Here is a 27,499-nt window from a genome sequence, read left to right as displayed (position 1 = left end):
TTGAAACGCTGGCTCGGCAATACATAAAAAAAAAATAATAATAATAATTCTTAACCGTCAAATATACTTAGTAGACATTGCTTTCTGAGATTACTCCATTTATTGCTGAACAATTGGACCAGAAAGATTATATGGATTTTTCCACGTGATAAAGGATATTCTAACATGCTGAATTTGAAATATTTAAGAAACACCAACACTAATATTTGATATTAAAGTAAATTTTCTCCTTCGATATTAAGAAGCATTTGTATCAGTAATAAATGACCATAATTTTGACAACCACTGTTCCAACAAGGTTCAATAAAGGAAGCAAATTATTAGGACTAGGTGTTCCAAACTGATGTTTTATGCGACTCTCAGGCACTTATTTTAAGAGAGTTTAACCCTCTTAAAATAGTGCTGAGAAGATAACGGAATCTATAATTTTTTAGGCACAGATTCCGGTTTAAGGCACGTGGATCCTCCTCTTCAGTTTCTTTCCTTTATATATTTAACGGGTATTTATCGGGTTGTAATATTTTACGAAACCCATTCTCGTGTGCAGAACGTATCATGTTTATTAACTTTAACTGTACTTCTGAGTTCTAACATTTACTTGTCTGTTTTCGATTATCTTCGTTCCCTATTTTGACCGCTAAATTGGACCTTTTTAAAGTTGCTTCGGAGCATAGCTGTATCCAAAATTAACCAACTGCAAAGGTGCGAAGAGCAAGACATTTGCAACCATTTCATCTCCTTGTAATACCTTTTCCAGAAATTTTAAACATGATAATAAACAAAGGCAATTTTCTAAACGGTCGCAGTGGATAATGACGGGTGCGTTTCTTAATGCTGATCACGTAGTGTTAGCAAATAAGTCCGCATTTGCAAAACACGCATCGAATTTCTTTTCTTGTTGTAATTATCATTTCTATCATCTAAGAAACAGCCTTTGTAGGCGTAAGTAACTCTCCGACATGCCCCGTGGAGACGCAAGTTTCAGTGATGTGCAGACAAAGTAGGTTAGAAGATGGTCCGGTGATAAATTATGCAAGACTAATATGTCCATTTACAGGGAGACCGGTCACCAAAATACACGTCTTTTCCTTCAACCCCTCCTTATTTATTGGTCCGTCACTCTTGCATCACTTGGAGTCTGGTGGTTTCCGTGCCCTTTAATTCACTTAGTAGTCGGTGAGTTGGGTGGAGGTGTTTGCGGCACGCTTGTAGACTTTTATTTCTCTGCGGACTCCCGGCCCTTGCGTGAGAGAAGTACAAAGGACTTTTGTGTGTGTCGTGTATCGTGACGGCATACGGCTTACAGGGTAACTTACGGCAATGTAGTTCTAGTACAACGGTAATGTGGCATGGGACTGTGACTCTGCACCTCGTAGATGGAAATTGCTGTCTGCTCCAGTTTTGGGCTAAATGCAGTAGTGGCGTTGCTGCGTGTGGTTTATTTGAGGTAGAAATAATGACCTCCATCACGGTGCCGTGAAAGGCCGACAAATAAACTGGGTATAGAATAACGCAGTGTTGTAAATAGTGAAATGGAAAACGATGTCTTTTATTAGGTTCTTTCACTGAGAACGGACTGCAATTGTCAGCTTTTATTACTGTAGAACCGTTAGGAGAAAGTAAAGAAGCTGTTTCCTTGAGGAGTATTTGCTACTTACGCATGGAGAAGGATGATCAAGTTTGAACCATTAGAGAAAACCATTTTAATCGACTTGTCCAATTCGTAAAACATGTCCATCTTTAAAAATGACCCGGGGTTAGTTTTATTTGGTGTTTTCTGAAAACTCAAAGGCAGATTTAAGAGTTGGCAATCTAGGAGGCCACAGTTCAATGGGGAATTCGACTGTGGAATCTAAAAGCGCTGGGTATTTAGTGTTACAAATAGTAGGACCGTATACAAGCCATTTTTCATAGCCATTGTACACAATGGCTATGAAAAAATATCAAACAAAAAGTTACATCCTAAATGGTAATGAATTTAGTAATTAGTTCGTCATAAAATATGAAACCGATCTTGAATATATTTCATAGTAGTTGTGTTTATATAGATAATGATTTGAATAATTCTAGTTCGTAGCCACCTTAATTGGACTGCCGTTTTCTGGTTTAAAATAGGTCTCAATGAGGAAAGAGATATTGTTTGTGACAAATAGTGTCTCGGCTCTCCTGAAGTGATTTTGTTTGTGCTGATTCACAGGACTTTGTGTGAGTGTTATGGTAACTGATTAAAACAGTACAGTGATATTAAAATAATTTTATGAAAATTGTGTGTTTCACGACTGATCACTGGCATTCCACTAATGCTACCAATTTATAATATTGTTGCAATGCCCAACTATCTTTGGTATATGCGCTGTAGATTCAGTTTAATATTAATATAATTTCGTAAATGTCCAAAAATGTTTACCTAATTTCGTATTTTTAATCTCAAAATTAAGTAAAACTAAGTAAACTAAAATTAGGATATCTTAACAAATTAAAAAAAAAAAAATCCTAAGTGCTAAATCTGTTTTCAAGAGTGAAATTAATGTATACAGATGGACGGACAAAACAAACGTAACAAGGTGTTCATCTATTGCTGCAATGGAAGAACATCCTATTAGATATGACGTCAAAATACTTCCCAAGATCATTTTGGGAAGTAATAAAAAATCATAAGGAATTTACCTTTTTTATTTTAAAATATGGGTGGTCCTGACAAACTGCTGTGGGCGAAGATAGAGATTTCATTTTACTGTCCGCATGGTGGAGCCGTTTTGCCTTAGGTTCAGAGGCGTGTGCGCGGCCTCTCGGTGTTTTTACTTTCATCTGCCGAATAACTTAAATCCATGATATTAACATGCATATGAGGAAGAATTTCCGGTGATAAGATCGGAAGCGATCCTCCATGTACGGTAAAATTCTCTCCTAAAAGCCATTTCAATTTGCTACCTGGGTTCAGGGTCACCTCTTAGATATTCCGCATAAGAAAATTGTTCGGCGTTCTACCGCGTATCACCAGAAGAGCGTGTATCTGGTTGGGGGGAGGAGGAAGGTATTTTCATTTATCGTTCATTTGAATTCCAAAATACTGGCTGAGCTAAGCGCGGATTTATCACTCCGTCCAACTTTAACACAGTTTTTACTCGACTGCTTTCGTTTTTCTTAATAAATTTTCTGCTCTTAAATGATAATGGAGAAATTTTGCGGATCATTTTACTTTCAGCTTTGGCCTTCGGTCCAATTACTTCAAAATTTTCAAGCGGTAATGTTTACTTACTGGCTTGTGCTGTTGCCAAAAGTTTGGAAACTTTTCTTGCACCAGGTGTTCTAGTGGCTCCGAGTGAATGAACTAACCATAGTATCTACACATAGAGGGTGCTTAGCAGGAGCAGCAGCAACGAAATGCGAGAAGAAAACACCGCATGTGCCAAAAATTTATATGTCCCAGGAGCATGCATAAATTTAAATAATAAATTCAGTTATAACGCTATTTTGCATAAAAAGCCAGGAGCCGATTCGGACGACCTTGGCTCTTATTGGAACAGGTAGTGCTTACCGCGGTAAATATCAAATATCTTCCATAAAAGATCGGAATGAAAAACCATTCCTAAAGATGACGTCACTCCTGAAACAATGCCAGTAAGCAACAGAAAGATATGCAGAAATGATAACTACGTATTTGGCTGCTGCAGAAAGCTGTCGTTACCGATGCTATACTGTTAGTGTTGCTCTTTGTTTGAAGATTTTTATTGTAGAACTGATGGCGAATTTTAAACTAGCCAATCCGAAGTAGTATGAGCAAAGTTGAATGCATTGAGAATTTATTCTCTTACCAAAAGGAATGGTTTCGAAAAGGAGATCTGCTGGCTTCAGTATTTCGACTAGCAGTCTATTTTCTTGACTCCGCACACTTTCTACAAATAAAATAAAATAAAAAAATAGCTTTAAAGTCGTCAATATTGCCATGTTTCACAATCCTATGTTTCAAGTGCGTTTCACTCAAGCCGTACCCTATTACTGTCTCGGCTTTCATGAACAAAACAAACAAACAAACAAACAAAAAAAACTTATTAAAACAAATTATGAAGACTCTAGAAATAATTCGAAAGTCGTGCAGTATATAAATTAGTTTGATTATCTTTCTGATTTTCTACATAAGCTCAAACGAAAAGTTAGATTTTCGATTGCAATTTCAAATATAAAAGTTAATCGAAATATGTCCAGGTATAGAAAGATGCAACATTAATTAATGTTGTCTTATGCGAAACCCAGTTTAAATCGTATTATCTAAAAGATTTCAATAAGTAATTCTTGTAAGATTATTGTAATTCATATACAGCGGTTTACGTCATTGTTACTTAAGACATTGTGATCTGCGAATTTTCAGTTAAACATTCTCATACTAAAGATAGCAAATGCTTGTTCCCTAGAGTGTCTTACAGTTCATATACATCACAGCTTAAATAAAATATCTGCAAAATTACTGTTTCTCGTTACAAACTTTTGCTTCTTTAGCCTCTTTCCACCCACTGCTGGATATTTTTCTGTGATACAGTTCCCACTTAAATCTCCAGTTCTTTTTGTCTTTAGCCAGTGTCCACCATTTCGTGTCAGACCTTTGTAGATCACCCATTCATCTTGTTCTACCTGTCATTCTCTTGGTATCCACTCAGTGCTTAATTTTGTATGCGTTTAGTTTGTCAATCTGTTAATGTAAAGTCCACCTCCATTTGCATGCTTTACAGAACTTCACAGTATCTTCTACCTCCCGTGATCTCTCAACGTCTCTCAAATGATAATTAGAAATAATAATTATTTCTAATTATTATTTCTAATAATTAGAAATAAAACATTATTACTAATTATTATTATTATTTTGTTTAATATTTTTCTATCCAAGGCTGTCTGTGCCTGCCTTCCTTTTATTTATTTTTTCAATGAGGCATTCCCCAAGACTACTTTTAATGCAGCAGAAAACAATTTGGGCGGTGATATCGGATCTCATTGTCTCGCACTCCACCCTTCTCTCTTAATTCTGGCTCTGATATGTTTGTAATAGTGTAATATACTTTGCTGGGATGGTATGTTGTCTTGAGCTGTTTATTATTTATGACTGATATAAAGAATCAATGCTGTTTTCAAAATCTGTTAAACACTAAATACGCGGGATTATTATATTGATTTATTATCGATCATTGATATAATTTCTGCTGCCCTTTTTTATATAATAAGATAGTCGATGATTTATGCCATTGCAGTGGAGTGGAATTTTTCTGTAGCCAAGGGTATACCGTATCCAGTATTGCCTTATGGAACTGTGAACTTCATTTAATTAGGATTTCTGGTTACGATTCCATAGGCGACATGTAGAAATTAGAAAAAAAAAAAAAAGAAAAAAAAATTAAATTGATGGTTACTGTATAAATACTGGATCAAGATTGTACATAGTTTTATGTAAAGAATTGACCGAGATCGCATGTGCATTTGAAATTCATCGGAATGGGCGACATAACTTAGAATCTCAAAAGATATTTCGGGGCTTCTCTTTCGCATCACGTGAAGCACCAGAATCAGAAGTTATCGATGTGGCGTTTTTTGTATCGAAGCGAGTTAGATTCGCCATAAACTGTTGTTTACAAGGAAACTATTTTTATTCCTTCGTCCAAGGAAAAAGCGAACGCATTGGGATCAACGACTTCAGCAGTTTAAACCTTTTGGAAACTGCGTTATTCACAAATGTGACCTCCTTTCTAATGGTTTCTTTCATGCCGTATTTTGTATTCCATTAGCTTTTTACTCTAAGCAAAAAGCTTTAAAAAGATGGGATTTATCTGTTTAAGTCTTTTTCTCACAGAAATGAGTCTCCATGTTTTCTTCGTATTATTGAGTTCTTACAGTTACGCATCGTTTTTCCCGACTTTCATCCACTCTTAGAAAGTTAGCTCCTAATCCGATATTACCCTATACGCGTGTGTCATGTTGCTTCCGAAAGTAAATAAAACACATACGTAGACAGACACAAACGGATGTTCCATTTACCGAATACTGACTCGCCTTGCCAGAAGCATCAATATATTATCCACTGTTGTGCTTCCTTCTCGGGCGTTGTATTTTCCTTCACAAACTTTCTGTTCCTTCTTTTACTTTTGTTTCCTAATCAGATTAGCAGTGCCTCATTGATATGGTTGTGCTAAGTCTTGGATATTTCCTACCCCTTTGCATCCCTTCCCCTTTTTCAGCGCTGTGCTAAAGAAACACTCTTAGAGCTTCGTTATTTCACGAGTGAATGTTTTTTTTTTTAACCTGAAATTGTTATTATTATGTTTGGTTTTTTTTCTTTACCTGTTGATTTATCAGGAGATTGCTTGTGCTGCCGGATATAGCGAAATTTTAACTTGGATAAATAAAACAATAGTGAACCACAGAGTAGTCGAAGAACGGAAATTACAGATACTGCAGTATATTCACGTGACCAAATATATACAGGCTTAACAGGCCCTTTTCTAAGTGTTTAAATACGATTTGAAATTGCTCAAAGACTAATCTTCGATTGCGTTTTCAATATTTTCTCCATATGACAAAATTTACGTTTTGTTGAACCTATTTTTTAGCAAATGCACTCTAGACTAAGTTATTTTGCCAAATTTTGCAGTTACAGAGAGGGGCGTTATTGAAAACACAATAGAAGTGACATGAAATCTAGATATCTCGAATACATTTCATTAACTTCCTCCCAGTGCAGAATTCAATTAAGATCGTTTTACCAAATTTTTGGCAATAGAAAAATTTGAACTACGTTACACATAGTGTTATTTTCATTCTAAATCCCAAACTGTATTAAATTCCAACCAGTTAAACATAATCGTGTAATGTATAATTTTGCAGCATGTTGCTCCTGTAGAGGGATGGTCCGATTTTGAAACAGGAATAGATCGATAAATGTGATTATTTCAAATACCAAATTAATTTTAGTAAATTCTGTCCAGCAAAAAGCTCGACATAACTTCCATAATGATGGTTTACGAAAGCGATGGAAATATTGTCAATCGAAAAAGTCAACTCTGAGCAATACAATTAAAATTGCATTATTATACGTACACACTTATAAAAGCTTAGTAGTGCAATGCGTCTTCTGTCATATCTACAATACAGTAATCCTCAACGATAAGTTTAAGACTTTTTGATTTTCTTTCTTTTGACTGTAATTGAACTTTTGAAATTATGATAATTCCTTTCTCACCGGATTCAAGGTGAGAATCATGAAATTTGGTTTATTTTCACGTCAGTACTATTCACGAGATGTGAATAACCTATAGCATTACTTGGTATGGCTAGTAGGCTAAGGATTAGGTAACCCAGAAATCCCATTCTGGAGCACAAACATGGAATATTTTTGCCACATCAGCCTTCAGTAAGCAGAGTTGGCTTCTGACTGTGGACGACAAAAATGGTTTTTCATCTGTGAGATTCGAATTCCAGTTTGTTTGATGGAGAACAGAAACGCTATACAATCTGCCAACTAGGCCGGTAATAGGATGTACGTTAATTTTTTATCGAGTCATTTAAGTTTTATTTTCGTTATGTACCATTTTAATATCAAAATTATGTCTGCAGTATACAAGAATGTGAATTCGAAACTACTATTTTATAATTAAGATCACATCCATACTTTATTGGTCGGGATTAACCATAATATGCAACAACTCAGCTTGATTTAATTCTTGTACGTCAGTTGAAACCCTTTTTTTTTAGAAAAGAATAAAAATGAACTTCGCCTTATGCATGTTTTTTCCCTTCTATATTCATGACAAAAGATTTCAGCTAAAGCGTTCAGTATAAAAAGTAAATACCTTTTAGATTAAAACTTTAAATTAATCTTATCTCGTTTCCCATTAAGCCAAATAGCTTGTTGCCGTTATGTATAATTTAAAAATCAGCCTCCTTTCTATTCAAAACGTACGTCAAGCGTTAATTTTCAGGCTTTTCAATGAAAAAAATATTTAAAGTTTTTTTAATAATAAATGCGTTGTTTTAATGGACTAATTTGTGTCACAGCTAGTTTATTTTTGTGTGTAATAGGCTAGTACGTAAAAAAAAAAAAAGTTAGCACGATGAAATATCCATTTTTCACCACACAGTCGAAGGGCTGTAGGAAATCTATCTTTTGGCTTAGCAAAGAAACTTCAATTGCCGAAACTAATAATACATGTATTATTTCTGGGAAAACTCCCATGTTACTCCTCTTAAAAACTATTATTTTTATTATTATTCATCCCTATTTTGCCTGCTTTTGTTTAGAAGTGCCCCTGTTTTAATGTCATTGGATTTTTACTCGGAAATTCTTAGGGCATTGCAGATCTATTTTAGAGACAATTACATGTAGCATAAGAGAAGAAGATTCGCACATACCTTTTCTTGGATGTTGTTGCCTGTCTTCTTTCTGCGGTGTGCATACTTCTGCTGTTATGATGTTGAAAGGAGAGAGGGGGGGGGAGGCTTAGGCAATGTGGGAGAATTAATTTGAAAAAACCCGGGGGGCACTAAGTAAGAAAAAATATACTACCGATTTTTACTTAGCTTTTTGAAGAGAACAATGGAGTTAAACATTTCCTTGAGGTCAGTGATAGAGAATGCTATTACATGTATAATATATAATATGTATAATATATAATATGTATAATATGTTTAGGCTTTCATTTTCAGGTCGTTACTAGGTTCTTGACTAGAATCATTTCCGTTTACCATTTTAGCATTAATTTCTCTCAGTCCAGTTGCAATCACACTCACTCACTAATTATCCGAATTTAGGAATTTTTTAATGGAGAAATGAGGCGGATTTTCCCAAATATCAGCATGGTTATTGTTCATTGATTTCAATAGTTACTGTCAGGAGAGGATTGGACATTTACTCTATGTACTTTGCAATCTTTATATGTTATAGAATAATTTAATAATAATAAACAGTGTTCAAACCAGTGGTGGCGCACCCAGAGGGGGAGCCAGGGGTCCTGCCACCCATCAAAGAAAAAGGAAAAAAACACTAGAAAAATTTTCTAATTAAAATTCATTTTTTTTATTTTTTATTTATGTTGTGTCGTGTCTTCTATTTCTATACTACTTATGAATTAGCGATCATTGCAGATGCTCAGTCATAGGTCGTGTGCAATGCGTAGTGTGTATTCTCAAATCGTCGACTCAACTTGTCCTCCCCCCCCCCCAAGAGTATCTGGGAAATTAATATCCAGTCTCTGTCGTTATTATAAATTTATCAAATTGTGGGGTAAGGACGAAATCCACGCTCAGTTGCCGCGAGCTAGTGATGACCTGCCATATCATCGGGATTACTTGTGTCAAGCCGTTTCTCATGTTTGGTGTCTGGGAAGTATCAAGTGCGAATGCGATACTACATATCCTAAAGACGCTGAAAAATATAAAAATTAACTTTTGCTGATCGCTAGAATGCATGTCCACCGAAGAAAGGAAAGAAGCGAATTATTTAGTGAACAAGGAAAATTGAGTGTCCCCACGGCACGGAGGATAGTTTAGGAGAATTCCAACGTGATATGACCGCAGAGTGCCGCATGAGTGAAGGATCGATCAGCGAAACTACAACGCTCTGGGATATTTTGTATGAAGAAAGAAAACTGTGAACGCTACGACCCTTGCAATTCCCAATTGTGTACCGACACTGAAGGGAAGAGAACGAAGGGGGAGGAATGAGCATTCCACCTTTTATTGCATTCATCTTAAGTCTGAAGAGAGGCCCAGTGCATCCACCCAAAACTGTCCCTACATGGTAGACAGCAGTCTCCAACGGTAAACCTTTGCAGTGTCTTGGGATACCACACTTGCTACAGGGTAGGGATGGAGGAATTAAGTTAGAAATTGATGTAACAGTAACGTTTGAAACTAGATGTGCAATCAATCTTTATTATAAAGGCTGAATACAAAACTGTGGATATGGCCAATTGTTTCGAGTGAAATCTTATGAATTCAATTATTCAGTATTTCTATAATAAAAATTGTCAATTATTTATCAGTTACCGTGGCTAATATATTATGATAAGCACACGAAGGCTCCAATAATGGCACATCGCGCTGGTGTTTGCTATATATAGCTCATTACTACTGCTTATCTTAGACCATGAAGAAGACCAAGAATATTTAGCTGAAACATCGATAACATTCAGAATTTTTAAAAATCGCAAATTCTTTAAAATAATTTTGGTTTTTAGAATCTAGCAGCTGTCCTTATAGTCCTTATAAGGACTGGCTTAAAGTGGCGAAGTAAGAATGCTTTTCATCTTTCTCATTATCTGTAGGACAGTGTAGGGATAAGGTGTTATTGAGCTGTTAAAGCTCTGATCATGGCAGGAGGGTAACAGCAATAGCCAAGCCTCAGTTAGAACTTCATTGGCTACAGCATTGCCATCCATTACCCTCCAAGGGTATTAATCACCGCATCTCACGGTCGATTAACTCTTTTTCAATCTAGCAGCTGGCGAATGCCACACGATTTTATTGCTAAGATATATCTGCAGTCTTGAAGTGGCAAATTTCCGACAGGCTAGTATGTATGTATGCGTCTTACAACCATTCAGTTAATCTTCAGCAAAAAGCCTGACTTTTTTTTATTCGCTGTGGTATGTTATAACAAGACGGATAATGACAATTGGTTATAAGCCAACCAACGCTAATATTGGTACGGACACACTTTAATTTTATTGAGTTAATTCTAGTAAAATCGATTAAGATCATGGTGTACAAAACGAAGTACATTGTATCTTCAACATCTATAAGCAGTAACCATGGTTTCATGAGGTACCTAATGGAAAATGCATGAACGCTATTAGTCATTTTGTCCGTCCGTACTCAAATTTTTCTTTGACTCTTGCCGTACTGATTTTACTCAAATTTTATTATTTTTATATGACTTCCACGGAAAAGATTGTAAGCTTTGGGTTGCACGCCGTGGGTAGGCTGTTTTTGTATTTCTTTTCTTTTACATAACCCGAAAACACCAAACACGAACTTTTTTTTTCCTGGCTACTTCAGGCTTCCAATAAGTGGATCGGTGATCTCTCACCGGATGATGGAATTCATCTACTAAATACATTCCCAAACATCTCTGCCTATGGCGAGATTCGAATCGGCAGCCTGTTGGTTTGAGAGCGGGTCTGTTGTCCCACTCAGCCAATCATGCCGCGAATTTTTCTACCTGTTCCAGTCTTTTTTTCTTTCATCAAAATATTTTCAGGATCACAAAGATAGAAGGTTGCCGTATCATAAATATGCTCTTAACTCTTGACAAACTTGTCAGATTTTTACAAACGTTCCACTGCTGGATACAGCTCTTTGAATACTTTCCTTTGGTATGAGCATATGATATTTCTCATAAAACAACCGAAATATCCATAGTTGAATGAACTCTGATTGATGTAACTCGGCATTGTGTACAAACAATTACAAGATACGTTAACTCTTATGATTAAGTCTTAAAGTTTTCCTGGAATGAATATTTTTGTTTTCTTCATAACTCTGTTTTTATGGTGAAGGCGATTTGAAATGATAATAATATATATTTCTGTTAATTGCACTTAATGGCAAAGTTAAGTGAAATAAAAGTATGTGCAGATTCATATGTCAAGAAGAAACAGCTCTAGGTTCAATAGTTGGGATAATGATGTCACTATACAAGAATGAGATTATGAAAGGTACATGATTTGTGGGTAAGAACGACGACAGTAATAACGAAATTATAGTATAGGACCATTCCCTAATTTGATTTTGTATAAAAACGAAGCCATTGTTTCATCCTCTATTGTTTAGGTTCCATCCAACCCCTGAGGACTATGATAAACCTGAATTGTGAATGAAAAAGTGAAAACTTACATTTTTCTTTTCTTTCTTTCTTTTTTATTTATTTTTTATAGCTAAATTCACTTAGACAAACTTGCAGCACACACAGGGTAACTTAACAGCTTAGTTCCAATCTTAGTTGTTTGACTTCTTTTTAGTGATATTTCGATAACCGAATTGCCTTGGCAACTTTATTATTGGGTAATAGATGAGACCATTTTGTGTGGTCAAGTGAATATTTTGTGTTTATCAGAAATATCAGATTTATATCTAGATAAGGTTGTGTGCTAACAATAAGATGTCTTTATTCTGTGGTTTAATAGTGCACGTTTTAGCCTTCTGCAGTATCCATCCCAAATATACATGTATGAAATAAATTAGTCATCTGGTTCCCCGAGTTATATGATCACTGTCTATGAGCATTTCCCACCTCACCTCCACCGTAGAAATTCTTTATATTTAGAAAATTTCGGCATTAATGAATTTATTGATATGGGGAATAAAATTTGAAACGCGCGTATTTTCATTTATAAAATGCTAATAATTACAGAAAAAGTCGAGTTTACTCAGATTGAGGTTTAGGATGAGTATGTTAGTAGATATAATGATGTTCGGTGGGATAAAGAGGTTAAACAATAAATGCATTGAGCGGCCTGTTTCTTAGGTATATGCTTAATAAGGAATAAGTAGCATTCTCTTTAGTTCTCGGAGCAGCACCATATTCTAGAAAATATGGTCTCAATGAAGTTTGAAAACATCATACATAATGTAATTTTTTGTACCTTTTTGTACACTGTGTTATATCTTTTTTAGGCTCAATCGGATCCAACATTTGCCTCACTTAGAGTATGTGGATTCTTGTTGCGTATAACTCATGATATCCTGTCCTACAGTTTGGATCAACCAAACTGTAGTTGGACTGCATATGCTAGAAATATTTGTTATTGGATGAATGAACAGAATACGATATGATGCACCTGGTGCGCAACAGTGTTTAAGTACATCGTGGCATTCAGATATCGCTTCACTTGTATTGGATCTAATGTGTGACAAAAAATAAATAAAATAAAAAAAAAAAAATATTGCCCAACCAGAACTGTCAGCTTTGCTAAGTAACATAAGATCGGGGATTAATTGTATTGTCGCCATATCTTGGCGTGCATTAGCGTGGAACTCGAAATTGGAATTTGCCGAGTATGTAACCTTTTTCCACTAATCCACTTTCGGTGCCTGTGCATACTCTACCAGTAACTATGTTTTTAGGAGTGGATAGAGCTCAAATCCTGCGATACTATGAGTCAAACCATGTCTACAATGTTAATATAGCAGCAGCGTATGATGCCTTTGATACGTTTTGGATAGGTTGCTCTGCTAAGTACTGTTGTTTTGAGTTGAACGATTGTGGCGTCTCTCAGTCTGCACGATCCTTGTAACCCTTTGTCGGCCTTTGACATCAAATCTCCGACAAGATTGCAATGTTTTTTAGTAGTAGTAGTATTATAAAGCCATTCTTGATAGCGTTATGCATAAATACTCCAGCACTGGGATCACGTATCAGTTACGTCATGTTATTGGTCCATTATTATTGCATCGAATTACATGCACACGCGTATCAATATTTGCCAGTGCGTTTTATTTATCCTGGAGCAGATCCATAATGCTGTCTCTTACACACCAGTGAGTTCCATAGACATTAGAATATGCTTTAATGAACAAAATATTTATCGTGTGGGATTTGAATTGCCATCCAAGTTTAAAATTTGAAGAGGAACACACGCCAGAAGGATAGCTTCTGCTGTTTTTTTTTTAAACTACGATGTATTAGTAAGAGCCTAAATCCACAGTGTTTCGTGCATATTAGTTAATAAAAAAATTTTCATCTGTTCAATTACAAATGTTATGATACCTAGTGCGATATTTTTATGGAATAGTTTGATTTGTAGTTCAGATTGAAAAAATGTAGTGCATTATTATCAGAAAATACATTCGCACAGTTATTATCGGAGCATTCAAATCTTAGTCGTTACAAAGAAACGAAACAAGTAATTGTTTCTATAAACTAAAGAAAATACTGTCTGTTCGAGATCGTCTCGTCTTGGTTACAAACTATCATACTAACCAAGACATAGGAACTTTAATCAGCCTGCACGTTGATGACGAAAGGTTTGTGGCAACGATAAAAGGAAGGTTACCAGGAATGAGGAAGAATTCCACACTTGGAAAGTTCCCAAAGTAAACAACACATCTAAATTGGTAAAGCGATTGGTAACTCTGGGTTATGTTTATCTTTCATTTAGCGAGCCAAAGCCAGTATGTCGAAGAAACGCAGCTTTCATGGGAATATTTGGTAATTAAAAATCTGATTGAATTGAAGTGGGAAATAATGAACGCTATTCTACATTACAAATGACGTTGCGGGTTGTCATTTTTGGAACTCCCTGACCTTACCTAAACAGTAACACACATTTAAGACTTTAAAGTTCGGTAAATCTCAAACTATACCGTTTTGTTATAATTCAAACTTTCAGAGTACATATTTCATTTAAAAATTTTGCCGTTATTATATACGAATGAGTATACGTCCCCCAAATTATTTAATATATTCTCTAAAACAACTAACACGAGGCAATTCTGTTAGTTTGCCAAATGAACAGACGGTTGCAATTACTTGATAGAAGTCAAACATTACTAAAAGCTATTGGTGACCTGATTTGGAAGATAAGAGTGGAAGAAGGAGCTAATTACTCGTTCTCCGTGGAAACGAGGAGCCAAGTGTAGCAATAGTGGTGGCTTAGTTCCATTAGATGTCACTTTATTGTACCCCTCTAGGCAGAAATGTCATTTTCTCAACTTTCTTAATGGATCTTGGTCTTTCACTAATCCCCCCCCCCTCCCCATTCTCTCTCTCTCTCTCGCATAATTGCGAAGTTCTTTTCTTCGGGACCCAGATTCTTTCATTTTTGTGAATTGCGAGTCTATCAAGAAAGTTTGTTCTTCGATTTTAACAATATTCTTTCTACTTGTTTATTAGTACGACTTATAAGATCGAATCCTATCCGTTCATAATAACATTAACTGATCGACAGAATATTTCTCAACGAAATGTGCATATTCTATAAGCTTGCTTTTATGTGAAAAATACTATCTGAAAAATAAGGCGCATCGGGAAACGTCAAACACATCACTTCCCTAATGCATCTATTTCCCTTTTGCAAGGCTTCACCTTTCACGAAGTGTTCATCCCACACAGCATTCTGACACACAGCATTTCCTTGAACCTTGTCCGTCATGGCTGGGGATCAACTCGCATCGCAAAGATCCTTCACTGTTTGAATAGCTGAAAAGCCATCGCCGACGGCTCAAATGCTCCTTTTCTCGTCACGGAGGTGCCTACTATTCGAGCAGTTGTTACCACGTTGGCTCAAGTTACTCTTGTGAAGGGAAAGACAGAAAAAGAGCAGAGCTATAAAATGAATATCAACCGCGGTAGAGCAGCTCCATCCTTTATCATCGGTATCTCGTGTTATTTCCGTCTTTTGTTTCCAAAACTGCTTTTCCTCCTTTTATGTACTTACTGTTATTCTGTTTATGGTCTAAGCAAGCAGATAAGCGTCCTATTTGTCACCGCTCGGACAAGCTGGGAACTCTTATCAAAGGCGTTTCTATAGTGAAAGTTACGTAACACACACTGACGACGACAACAACAACAACAATACACCATCCAATGCTATGCTTCAACCTTCCCACCTTTTAATATGATTATAGGGTAAACACACTCGATTAGAAAAAAAAAAAAAGCGATCTCCTTTCCTTATCCTCTTCGTCTTCTCCTGCTTGGAACTCAGGGCCATTATTACACCTGCATTCACAATGCAAACTACTTGCAGCTGGAATTTCAGCTAATTACATTTTTCGAACGGCATTTAAAATATTTGCGACTTCTTATTGTCTCAGATAAGTAGCCTTCAACCTCATTATTCTGTCTTTATGGCTCTTCTGCGCTCTTAAAACGATGGCACATCGTAATTACCGCGTGCTTTTAAAATTAATAATAAAGTTCGATGCATTATCCGAAGCTAAACTTTTCAATTAACACGAGTTTTTATTGAACATAAAGTTCTAAAAGACTTTCGAGGTATGCGCTAGCTTCATTCATAATGTTGGTTTTAGGAATTGCTTACGTATTGAGTCTAATATTCAAGATTCTTAATAACTCCAGTTTCTCCTTCTTTAATTCTGTTGTAGGATGAATCACTAGTACTTTATCTTAATATTATTACTTTTGCACCAGATAATAACGTATCGAGTTCAAACGTTATTCCGATCATTAACATTGATCCAGTGTATTTAGAATTGACTAAACTAAAAGAACATTTTGCTCTTGATAAATATAATGTATCTCGTATTTTTAGTTGGCATAAGTCAGCACCAGAGCACCTTGAAGTTTAAGTCTAAAATAACTGCGACTGAATCTACAAGTTCAGAAATCAAGAACGTTTTAATAACCAATTTGAATAGATTTGACAGTAAGTGAAAGGAGCCACAAAAAGTACTTTTTTTTTGTTTCCAATTGGTGTCATCTTGGACCATACTAAAACTCATGAATATTACGTTCTTTTTAAAATTTACATTTAAAAAAAAAAAAGACGTAATATTAATTTCTAATCAGAGTATGCTCTTTTAAGTTTACAAATGAAAATAATTACAAAAGTTTATATTTTCAAAAATGGTTTTTGCCATGATCGAAAAGTGTAATGCAACAAGAAAAACCAATTTTCGTGTTTGTGATTGTATTGCTAATACGAAACTATCGTAAATTGTATTCGTGCTGAGTCAGAACGATCTTTCGTCCATTTTTCAACAATACATAACGATTTCATGTGTACTTTGACTCCAAATAATGGTAGCCAGACTGCAAACTGAATTCTTAACATCAATATTTCTCCCGTGTGCGTGTGTAATAGGCTGTAAGCAAGTCAGTCGCTTGTGAAAGACTTATTTTCTGTTTGTTTACGTGAGCATTGATTTTTGTAAACAACCTAACGGATTTCTTTTCTGTTTGATTTCATGGAATATTGCGCTTCTAAAGATATTTAAAGTTGCAGACGTTATTGTCCATGCTGTCTTATCAATATGTCATGCACGTATTGAAATCTTTATAAAGTCACTAATTTCGATGGGCTTGTCAGCTGCAGACCATCAAAAATCGAGTGCATTTGCGTGTTCTTTCAGCTATTTTAAACTGCTGCATCTATAAAAGAGTAGGAATCACTTAAAGATGTTTCCGACTCGAATTAGCCTGTTGTGGATAAATTATAAAGGATGTCTCTTCTTGAAAATATTTATTGATTGAATATTCAAGCCTGACTTTCGCCAGTTATGTTCCCCATAATTTTGGTGATCTGGTATATATTCAAGTAGTCCCGAGAACAATTTTAAGTCATGGGCTTGTTATCAGAGTAATACATTCCTTTATGGATGTGTTTATGTGATTTGGCCCACTATTACTCAAGTAATAACCTTTGCACTTTTGTCTATCCCTTTGTGTATAAGATAAACAGTATATTGTTACATATAACAGAGCTCTGTGCTACCGAATAATCACTGAATTAGCTGCCTCTGGAAACTAGCAAGCCGTCTACCCATCCCAATACAACGAACGGTCCACTGTGAGCCTATCTGCAAGGGGATAACTAGACCATGACTGCTAAATCTCTCTCGTGCACCTATAGTAGTATCACACCTCTCCACTTCTGATAATTTCTACTGCGTGCGCTCCCTTAACCGCTATGAACTAATGGTATTTCACAGAGCATCATCACTCATTAACTAGAGTGGAAAGTTGGCTTAAGGATTACACAAACGTATGCCATTTATAACTCTACATCACAAAGTATTTCTGATATCAGAAGTGCATTTCTGACACTTCAGCGTTTCCTGTTTATATCAGCTTCACTTCATAAGGATTAGATTGAACAGAGAATGGGGGCGGGAGTCCAAGTAACACGTCTTAGACAGTACAGAGAATGAGCACGCTTATTAACTAGCATATGTCTCGTCAGACTGGCAGGATTTCAATAACTGGATTCTTCGAATCCTCAAAATGCTTCGTAGTGTTCATTACGATAATGGAACGTATATAACGTACGAAGAAATCGGGTATAGTTGGCTCCATATATGAAACACATGCAATGATGGAGTTTAATATTAGCTTGAACTTGGCTATTAAATCCTACTAAAATTACTTCTTGGCTATGTTTAACTGGGATTTGTACAACTCGCATCTGGATAAGATGAAGAATTCCTCACTTTGTCACAGAAGTCCGCTGCTGAATGGATTGAATAGATATTTCAATGTCGATGAGTATAATTATGTTATTTCAGCACAGTAATGATTGGTATAAATTTATTGGAAGAAGGAAAATTCAAAACAATAACTTTAATAGAGAGCGAGCACGCGTACGTTTGACTGATGTTTTTCAGTCTTTTGAATTATTGTTGATCATTAATTTATGTAATTATGAATTGGTATATAAATTAATTAAAGATGGAAAATATTTCATCAAATGCAGTGAAAGCCCGAGGATTGGATCATTAATTGAAGAAATGGAAATGCTCGGTCAATTTTGTAAATTGACCGAGGACTATGAAGACATCACTAAGATTAGCTATATAAGTTTGCAACTTCAAGTGTGTCTTGGTAAAGCCTCCATAGTTCAGTCGGTATAGACGAAGCCCTTCGCCGAAAAGACCTGGGTTCGATTCTTGTCCAAGTCGTGAGGAACCTTTATCTAGTCTTTTCGACTAAAGGTGTGTTAGCCGGTCTCATACAGAGATAGGGGATTTTTCACCCGCAAACTCGGGTTTTTCGTCCTTCAGAACAGACAAACCGGCCAGTGAACACACACATCTATAGTCATAAAAATTATTTATTCCCCCAATGCCAGACTCCGCGACAAGCCGGTTGGGATTTCCCACAGTCGCATAATCATAGCGGATCCTGCACCAAGCGGAATAAAAAGGCTATAAAGAGTCTTTATAGCCTTTTTTCTTGGTCTTCAGAAGACAAAGCTTATCTTACGTAGTATGACTTATTTGAGTATAATAAAATAGTTTCGTTTGCGCAGGAGGAATGTGACATAATGTTTCCATGACAATAAGCAGTACTTTTAATAGCGTAAGTGTTCATTATGCGCTCTATTCCAAACGTTTCGAAATCAAGTCCAAATTGACGTTTTTAAGGAATAGGGACAGCTGATATTTTTGCATTGTGTTCACACAAAAAGTTTCGTTTAATACAACATCGTCTTTTTGATTCTAATTTTATGTTAACTTTACACTTTGCGCTTAATTTTCTTAAAAATATTGCACTACGGTTTTGGTTAGAAAGCGTGGGGTGAGGGAGCTTCGAAGTCCATTATCGGATAAAGCAGTCACTCAACTGCTAATAATTGGAAGCCATATTTCAACAGCGAATAAAATAAAGAAGCTGAAGAGGATTCTGCACGCTACCTACAATGGAAAGGATTACTATTAGTAATCCTTTATTATCATAATAATCCATTGATAACTCAGTATTGTTATTACTGTCGTCAAGTATGGTACATGAATGGTAACATTGGGACTGCTTACACGAATGACTTGCGTCCTCCGCAGTAGGACTAGTGACGAAGCACGACTTTGTTGACAAGGTCATATTTCGGGGGGGGGGGGGAATATTGTATACATAACAGACAGATGCTTTGTTACCAATGCCATCGGTTGATTTATAATTTGTCATCGTTCCTAAAATTACCGCATCGTTATTATTGTCACTGAAGCGAGAACTATGGGTGCTAGCTCAATCTAGAATTGTGCAATAATATTCTTCCATAGTGACTCATTCGTTACTATATAAGCTTGGACTCTGAATTGCACAGAGAGTGTGATAACACTAGAATTCATGGAAACCCTTTGGTTGGATAATCTTTAGGAATAAATCATCTAAGACGCGAATAAACTATCGGGGCTTGTCAATTGGTGAATTAGCCGGTCTCATAGAGAATTAGTAGAGTTCCCCCTTCCAGGAACTAGTTTCTTTCATTTTTTTTTTTTTTAAATCCTGCCAGAAGAACGCACGCAATATACAAGCATAATATCCTGGTTTCCTACCTATTAGTTGCTTCTGCCATAACTCTAAATAGCTCAAAATAACTCTTGGAAACTCCAAAAATATCCTTAATTCACTTCATGTAGCCTCCTTAGAGTACACTTAATTTTTTTTATATATATATTTTTATTCATCTTATTTTTAAGAGTTTGTTAACTAAAAACGTAGTTCTTCATCGTAAGATTAACTCAAATGTGATCACTTTATGATCACATCTGCATCTTAAGAACCCCGAACTTATATATATTACTCTAAATAAAGTTTAAACCGACGTTTTATACAATGGAAGACCTGTATTTGTGTCTCCTTATCTTGTGAATTTTAAGTTGATTTCGAAATCCCATATTCCAAAATCTAGTTCATCAGAGTAGAATTCTTATGTGCATACCGCCAAACAACAATAAAAAACCGTTTACATCATGATTATAACTTTCAGTTGACTGTCAAGTAACGCGCTTTCTCTACCAGTTTCTTTTCTTTTTTTTTTTTTTGGTGTCAGCACAGAATTACAGCAGTTTCGTTGTAGAAGGCGGTAGACAATTTCTCTTTGTATTGATGTTTTATTAGAGTGTAGTAGTTCGGGAAATATCAGCAAGATGTTCTTCTTTACTGTGGCCATCTACCTAAACTGGACACGACATTCTATGCATTTCTAAACACTCGTGCGGATCGTAGGCAACAAACAAACGCTCGCGCCAACTCCAGTATCACCTGGGAAAAGACGAGTGGCCTATGGAAACAGCATAGCGCACTGTACGCCTTCATTCCTTCTAGACATTGCTGATCTCCGGAGTTTAAATAAGTTTGCTGGTGTTCGAGTCCCATGGGGATGTGACTGATAGATTTGGAAGAAACTGAACAAGAGAAGTTTATCTTCTCGAGAGAAAACAACCGGAAAAAAAAAAAAAAAAACAGTTTCAGTTGAAAGCTACGTGAACTGGGAGATTTGTTAGCAGGAAGTCAACTGTACGATGCATGGTGAAGAGTGTCTCGGTTGTCCTCGCAAACTAGAACGACAGAGATTAAATGGTTAGCTAATTTGTGTAATGCGAATCTTGGAGGAGGGACGGGGGGTGCATGCCTTGACTCTCAGTAATCTTTGTCAGCAGTGGAAATGCGATATGGCTCTACTTATTTCATCACAGCACTAGAATCTCCCATGAGATTCTCTGTTGGAGGAAGTTTGTAGGATTAATTCTAATAAGTTGTAGGTCTATGGTGGCTTCTAAAGTCGATGATGGAAGTATCTTGCAAGCTTCTCCCCTTTCTTTCTTTCCTCATCTATCACTCAGTTGTGTACCATGTCTCCCCTTGAAATAAATAAAGGGAAGAACTTCGTAATTATTAGCATCTTTTTCTAGAGTTGTTCTGTAGAATTTAACAGTGCGTTACAAACAAAGCTATCGTGGAAATAATTTACATTATTAAACGCCACATCCTTATTAATTTCGCCAGTGGTTTGCGATGTGCATTTTTCTTCCGTACTAGATTATGAGTGAAATGTTTAAAATTCAAAAATAAAATCTTTTAGGTAAAAGACATGACATTTAACTTGTTATGAATGCTTAAAAGACCTCTCCTGAATATGATAATAACTTAATCCCCCTAAAGAGGATTTGCTAACAGAAAACTCTCCAAGCAGAAGAGCATTTAAAGTGGTAATGAAGACTTGTTACACAATGGAAGTAAATCTGGCGATCCTGCTGAGTTTATATAAAATATAATAACACCAAAACGATGCATTCTGAAACATTGTATTTATTTTGTACATAAAAACAGATGGGTAAATATCGTTTAACAGAATCCTATGTATGGATTTTCACAAAAGCAAAGTCGTCAAAATCTTGTTATACTCACTGATCGAGAGTAATACATTTAAAATTTGGTTAAGATATTAAATTGATGTGTACGCGAAATTACATATTCGTGGCAGGCAGCATTTTCATTTGTTTCACGAAATGTTTCAGTAATTTATGAATTAGTTTAAATGCCCTCTGTGAACAACATGTGAAGCCTCCAAAGCTTTCTTCACTACATCGTGTTTATATATGTTACCGGAAGTGTGAAAAGCAAAGTATGAAATGTCTATTTTATTTTATTATTTTTTTTTTAAATATTTTACATACTTCATATTGCATAGAATACCTAGGAATTATATAGAATGACAACTACTATTTCGGATATATTTTCATTTTGAAGTTTTAAGTTTTGCCGCCATGGGAAGGTTAGGTTAGGTTAGTTTAAATGCTGGCGGTTGTTATGAGTGTGACAGACGATGGTTTTTACCGACTTGGAACTGCTGAAGCAATTTTAAACCAACTCTATGCCAGATCACAATTCACTTTATGTCTCAAGGACTTACTGAGAGTTGGAGACGTTCTGGAATGGTATTTTGAATTGCACTTAACTGCCTTTTTCATACAAAAGCACTTCAAATTTCGGCACTTGGTCTTGCAAGTACACCTCACGAACCCTTGGCCGCTACCCGTGGACTAAGCGGAAGCGGCTGATCGGAGAGCTATTTCGTGGTCAGGAACGTCTCCAACTCTCAGTAAGTCCTTGAGACATAAAGTGAATTGTGATCTGGCATAGCGTTGCTTTAAAATTCCTTCAGTAGTTCCAAGTTGGTAAAAACCATCGTTTGTCACACTCATAACAACCGCCAGCACCTAACCTAACCTCTCCATGGCGGCAAAATTTAAAACTTCAAAATGAAAATATAACCGAAATAGTATTTGTCATTCTATATAATGCCTCGGTATTCTATACAATGCCTAGGGAAAGTATGTAAAATATTTTTTAAAAAAATAGACATTTCATACTTTGCCAAAAAATGCCTAGGCATTCTATAGAATGCCTGCTTTCACACTTTGCCGATAACATATACATCGCGTAACTAAGGAACGCGGGGATTCCTTCTGTTGGAAAAACATGGGCTCCAATCCGGTCAAAGTCATCTCTCTCTCTCTCTCTCTCTCTCTCTGTGTGTGTGTGTGTGTGTGTGATGTAGATAGGCATCAAGCTCATTCTTTTCCGTTTTTATTAAAATGGTGCAGTAAAGATTTAGCATACGTTTAGTTGAACTGCAAGGCCAAAGGATAATACAGTAGATGTTGTGAAGAAGCAGTGTCAACATGGAGTGAAATGGATGTATGTATGATTAGGTGGAGTTGCTGACCCATTTAAAAATATTAAAGGAAGAATATGAAGAAAATTTAAGAAAAAATGTTATGCATTGAGATACATTTATGAGATGTTAGAAGGAAATAAGATTCTGATAATCCCTTATTATCTTGTATTACATCCCACTGAACGGGCTATATTGGATTCGCGTTCCGTTAAGGCTTTCTGCTTATTTTTCTTACCGAACTGGTCGAGTTAAGACTAATGTGGTTCGAAGACCGCACAGGTCTTCTTTATACACCCAATTAGAATGGCGCAGCCGTTGGATGCCTGTTAGAATTATGGCGCAAGAATATCAGGAAGCTTCGATTTTGTTAAGTTTGAAGATTTATTCTTATATTCACAGTAGAACTCAAGTAATTGACTTTTCTTAAAACAGAACGAAATTATAAAGAGAGCCATTTCAGGAAAAGTAGTTGCAGATATTCTTGCTTCATTTCAGTGCTTTTGCGAAGTAGAGAAGAAAGTAGTTAACATAAATGTGTCAACTGAGATAATTTGCCAATCTATTTCGGATAGTGTCCTTAATTCTGCTTCAATTAAAAGTGCTGCTTTTATTGTTTCTTCACAACTTATGGCTTTATAGTGTTACATTGAATATCATTCCACGGATCTCTAATATATTCAATTGTCAATGAGGAGAATTATTCAGCTGGTGTTATTAACTGTAATATCGTCATCTTATTAATCTGTTTGGCCAGTTGGAAAATCAACTGGCTAATCTAATTATTCCAAAAGGCAAAGGAGATAGTACCATTTATTATTTCTAAAGACTAAGATTGCATTATTATTATTATTATGTCATTGTTTCTTTATTATTCTTTACAGGTTAGACCATCTGCAGCGCGATTGGATGAAATGTTATGACGGCGTTCTTATAATTCTTAGTAAGGTATGTCTTTTATTTAAAAAATGTTTGGGAGTAACATTTGTGATTATTTTGATATTTATGTAAATTTTCTGTATGCAAATTCGCGTAACAGATGCATCCATATTTCAGGTAATGTGTCGTCATTGAAGGACATATTTATCTAAACCATGACGTATTGACTAACGTTGAAAACAGTGCCTAAAGAGCCTCAGTCTAACGTTGAAAAATTCCAGAAAAGTGATATATTATAAATCTTATTTCGTAATTAAATGACTGAATTTGAAACTTAGTTTCAAAATTTTAGCATGTTACCTTCGTCATTGGAATTGCTTTGGTACAGCACTACTTAAGACAAAAATGTAGTCCGTATGGTTGTAAAGTTGTAATTTTTATAAGTAAACTCTCAGTCGATCCACAAATTATAATAGTATTGACTGTTTTAATGAAATAATCATCACTTAAAAAGTTAAATTCACTTCTTAATTCAAACTTTAATTTTTAATTATGTAGAAGTTTACTGACGTAGCAAATCTGTCTGATATTTCTATTCCTATTTATAACTAAACTCCGATTGCAATACGCCAATATTTTGTGTAGGTGTGCACATTACTTTTTTTTTTTTTTATTCAAGAAAGTTATTCGCAAAGCCACTTGCAATCAAGGTTGATCAACTAACCTCTCGTGTTTGGGCTCAACATATTAATAATAAAATAAACACGTCCGCCGAATTGCGTAAGATGTTATCTTACAGCAAGATGATGATCAGCGATTTTAGCTCAAGCAGTTGTCAGGTATACTGCAGCTGTTGTGTGAATTGCAGTAGGTTTTGTATCATTTATGTATGTAGGGGTGTTCCTAAATTACTTTACTTTTGCGACTTACCATCGCTAAAAACAAACAAATAAAAAGTAACGATACGAGATTGTTAAGTTGATTTACGCTTGTCATGCCCTCTCTGAACATTTTTTTCCCCCGGTATTCTCTTTAATATTTATTGTTATATTTACTGCAAATGCGTCAATATAAGCAAAACCAAATACGCGTGGATTCTAATTTTATATTAAAAAGTATTTAGATATTTATATTCTGGTCTGGAGCGTATTTTATATGGTTATGAAGAATCATGGCGTTGTCAACTATGACACGTGTCCTATGGATCTTTTTTTTTTATGATGCAACCACCTACGCAACCTTGAGAGAGTGTGTAATGCACCACTACATTGGTAGGTGCACATGGAGATCAGACGTAATGTTATTCTGCTCTACGCCTTCATTCAATATTCGAGAAAGAGTGGTGGTTTGGGATGGCATGATGAAATTCACTTACCGGAGGATACCACCACGAAATCTTTCGCCTTGCCTTCGGAAATAATAAACAAATAATAAATATGTTAAGAAGCACAAAAATAACTCTTTATATTTTATTATTAATCTTTAAATTTCTGTCTGTTAAGTGTTATCATTGGTATTACATATTATGGGTTCTTATAATACAACAATCGTTACATACAACCCACACATTTAAATAAGTTCGTTTGTTGTTGTTTTTTAATTTTAAATGCTGAAATTTAAAAATTTCAGGTAATTATAAACATGTGGGTGGATAAGTCAAAATAGATTAGTCCAGATATAATTCACACCATAATGAGTTTTGTGTAATCTTTTTAAATCACCCGTCTATTCTAATGTTCCATTAGTTTTGCGAAAAATCCCGATGTATGCGTGACAGATAAACTCTTGCAAGGTTAGGGAGGAAATTATTTATCAACAGACACGTAGAAAGAAACAAATATTTCTAATGGGAAAGTTAAAACAGAAAATAAGGACATTCTTTTTATTCAAAATATGGACCCCCCCACCCGAAGTAACTAATTGAGCAGCTTATGTTTTTTGTTTTTCTGAACAAAATATATGCAGTTTTCCAGTGTGGTGAAATTGCGCTATTTCTATGGATATTTAACTTTTTTTTTTAATCTGATTAAAATTGGTTTCCTGGAAGAAATATTCTACCTTATTTCTCTTGAATTGGATAGTTCTTAATACAGAATATTAAAAAAAAAAAAAAGGTAGGAAATGTAGATCCTTTTTTTAGCTGATGTCATCGAAATTAATAAACTCACAAATTAAATTTGCATCGTAAAGGCTTAAAAGTACATGCTACTTGCATATTCATTTCAATTTAAGAAATATGCTCGCCCCATCTGCTTGTGAGTGAGCCGCCACTGAAGGTATTCGACTCGCATTACAGCCTTCGGAAATTGGAAACCACCCACGTAATCGTTGCGATGCTCATCACTCATTTAATCCCCTTGGCATTTGTAACTAGACTCTAAGGAAGGACATCTCCAACAGTTGCATTGGATCATCTTGACATAACCATCACTGTTGACAACTCATGCTAACAATAGAATATTAGCATGAATTATCCCCATATGTAAGATTAGATTCTATGCAGGTTTCTATCCAAATTTCAAATGTGTACGTTGCATTACTAACAGCAAAATCAGTGCAGTAATACGTCACATCCTTAGTTGAACGGAGGGTAATTCAGATCGTAAGTCGTCTTTTCATTAAGAAGAAACAACAATAACATCTAAAACTCTGAACATGAATTCATTAAAATCATATTAAAGTACTGTATTTAATAAATTAAATTGATACTTGGTTAAAGCTGTTATAAGCCGTTTTAATAATTTATAATTCTTTCTTTTCATGTCTTTAGTTTAATATATATCTTATTGATCTATCCAAAACATTTAAATAATATAACGCAATATTCATCTAATAAAAATTCATCTAAAATTTTTGCAAATTCGTGTTGTCATAGTGTATTCGAAAAACAGATGCAAAAATATTGTTTAAATACGAAACGCAAGACTATTTTTTTTTTCTTCCTGCTGCACACCTCTTCTTCCTTTCTGTTGTCACAAGTCAGTAACCCAATCTTCCCAAGCTTTACGTAGTTTATATACAAGGCCTTTACTGAGCCGTTGTTGGAAAATGCACATATTTTAGGAGATCATATCCAATTATGTTCGTAGAGCGCCCTCTGCTGATAAAAATCTGAAATATTTTCATCCTGCATGCTTATTCTGTTCAGTAATATTCCAGAAGCGTGATGACCTTCCTCTTGTAAACTGCACGCAAGATACGGGTCTGATTCATCTGTGATATGCCATAATATACCGCGTGTTTCACTTCGTTGTTTGACTCTTCCTTTTAACTCTCGTTACTCTCCTTCTTGGACTCTTGTCTTTCCAGCATCGCATGCTGTCTCGGAGAATATACATAATTCATCCTTTCTGAAAATCCGCTGGAATCCTGTGTAATCAGGTACTACATCTTTCAAATAATGTAAGCCTAAAACCAGATTTCCGGTGTGCCTATTTTACTTCGTCACATTAATCCTCTGAAGTCTTTCCGCCCATCTCCCCTCCAGCATACGCGATCAGCCT

At 35.5% G+C, this 27,499-nt stretch overlaps 1 protein-coding gene across 7 annotated transcripts in view; it reads left to right on the top strand.

Annotated features, from left to right (window-relative positions):
• The window catches only part of LOC150094422 (tyrosine-protein phosphatase Lar-like), a 1,380,317-nt gene that overhangs the window by 193,821 nt on the left and 1,158,997 nt on the right, over positions 1–27,499 (top strand). For all 7 annotated transcript variants that reach the window (XM_090412197.1, XM_090412199.1, XM_090412204.1 and 4 more), the window contains exon 3: positions 24,002–24,065. The gene's annotated coding sequence lies outside the window, so the exon portion shown is untranslated. The remainder of the gene's footprint in view (positions 1–24,001; positions 24,066–27,499) is intronic.

Source organism: Typopeltis vanoorti, chromosome 22 (genome assembly GCF_054136105.1).
Source record: "Typopeltis vanoorti isolate ZY-2024b chromosome 22, IOZ_Tvanoo_1.0, whole genome shotgun sequence".
NCBI lineage: Eukaryota > Metazoa > Arthropoda > Arachnida > Uropygi > Thelyphonidae > Typopeltis > Typopeltis vanoorti.
Note: the sequence above shows the minus strand (reverse complement) of the source record. Positions and strands in the feature narration are given on the sequence as shown.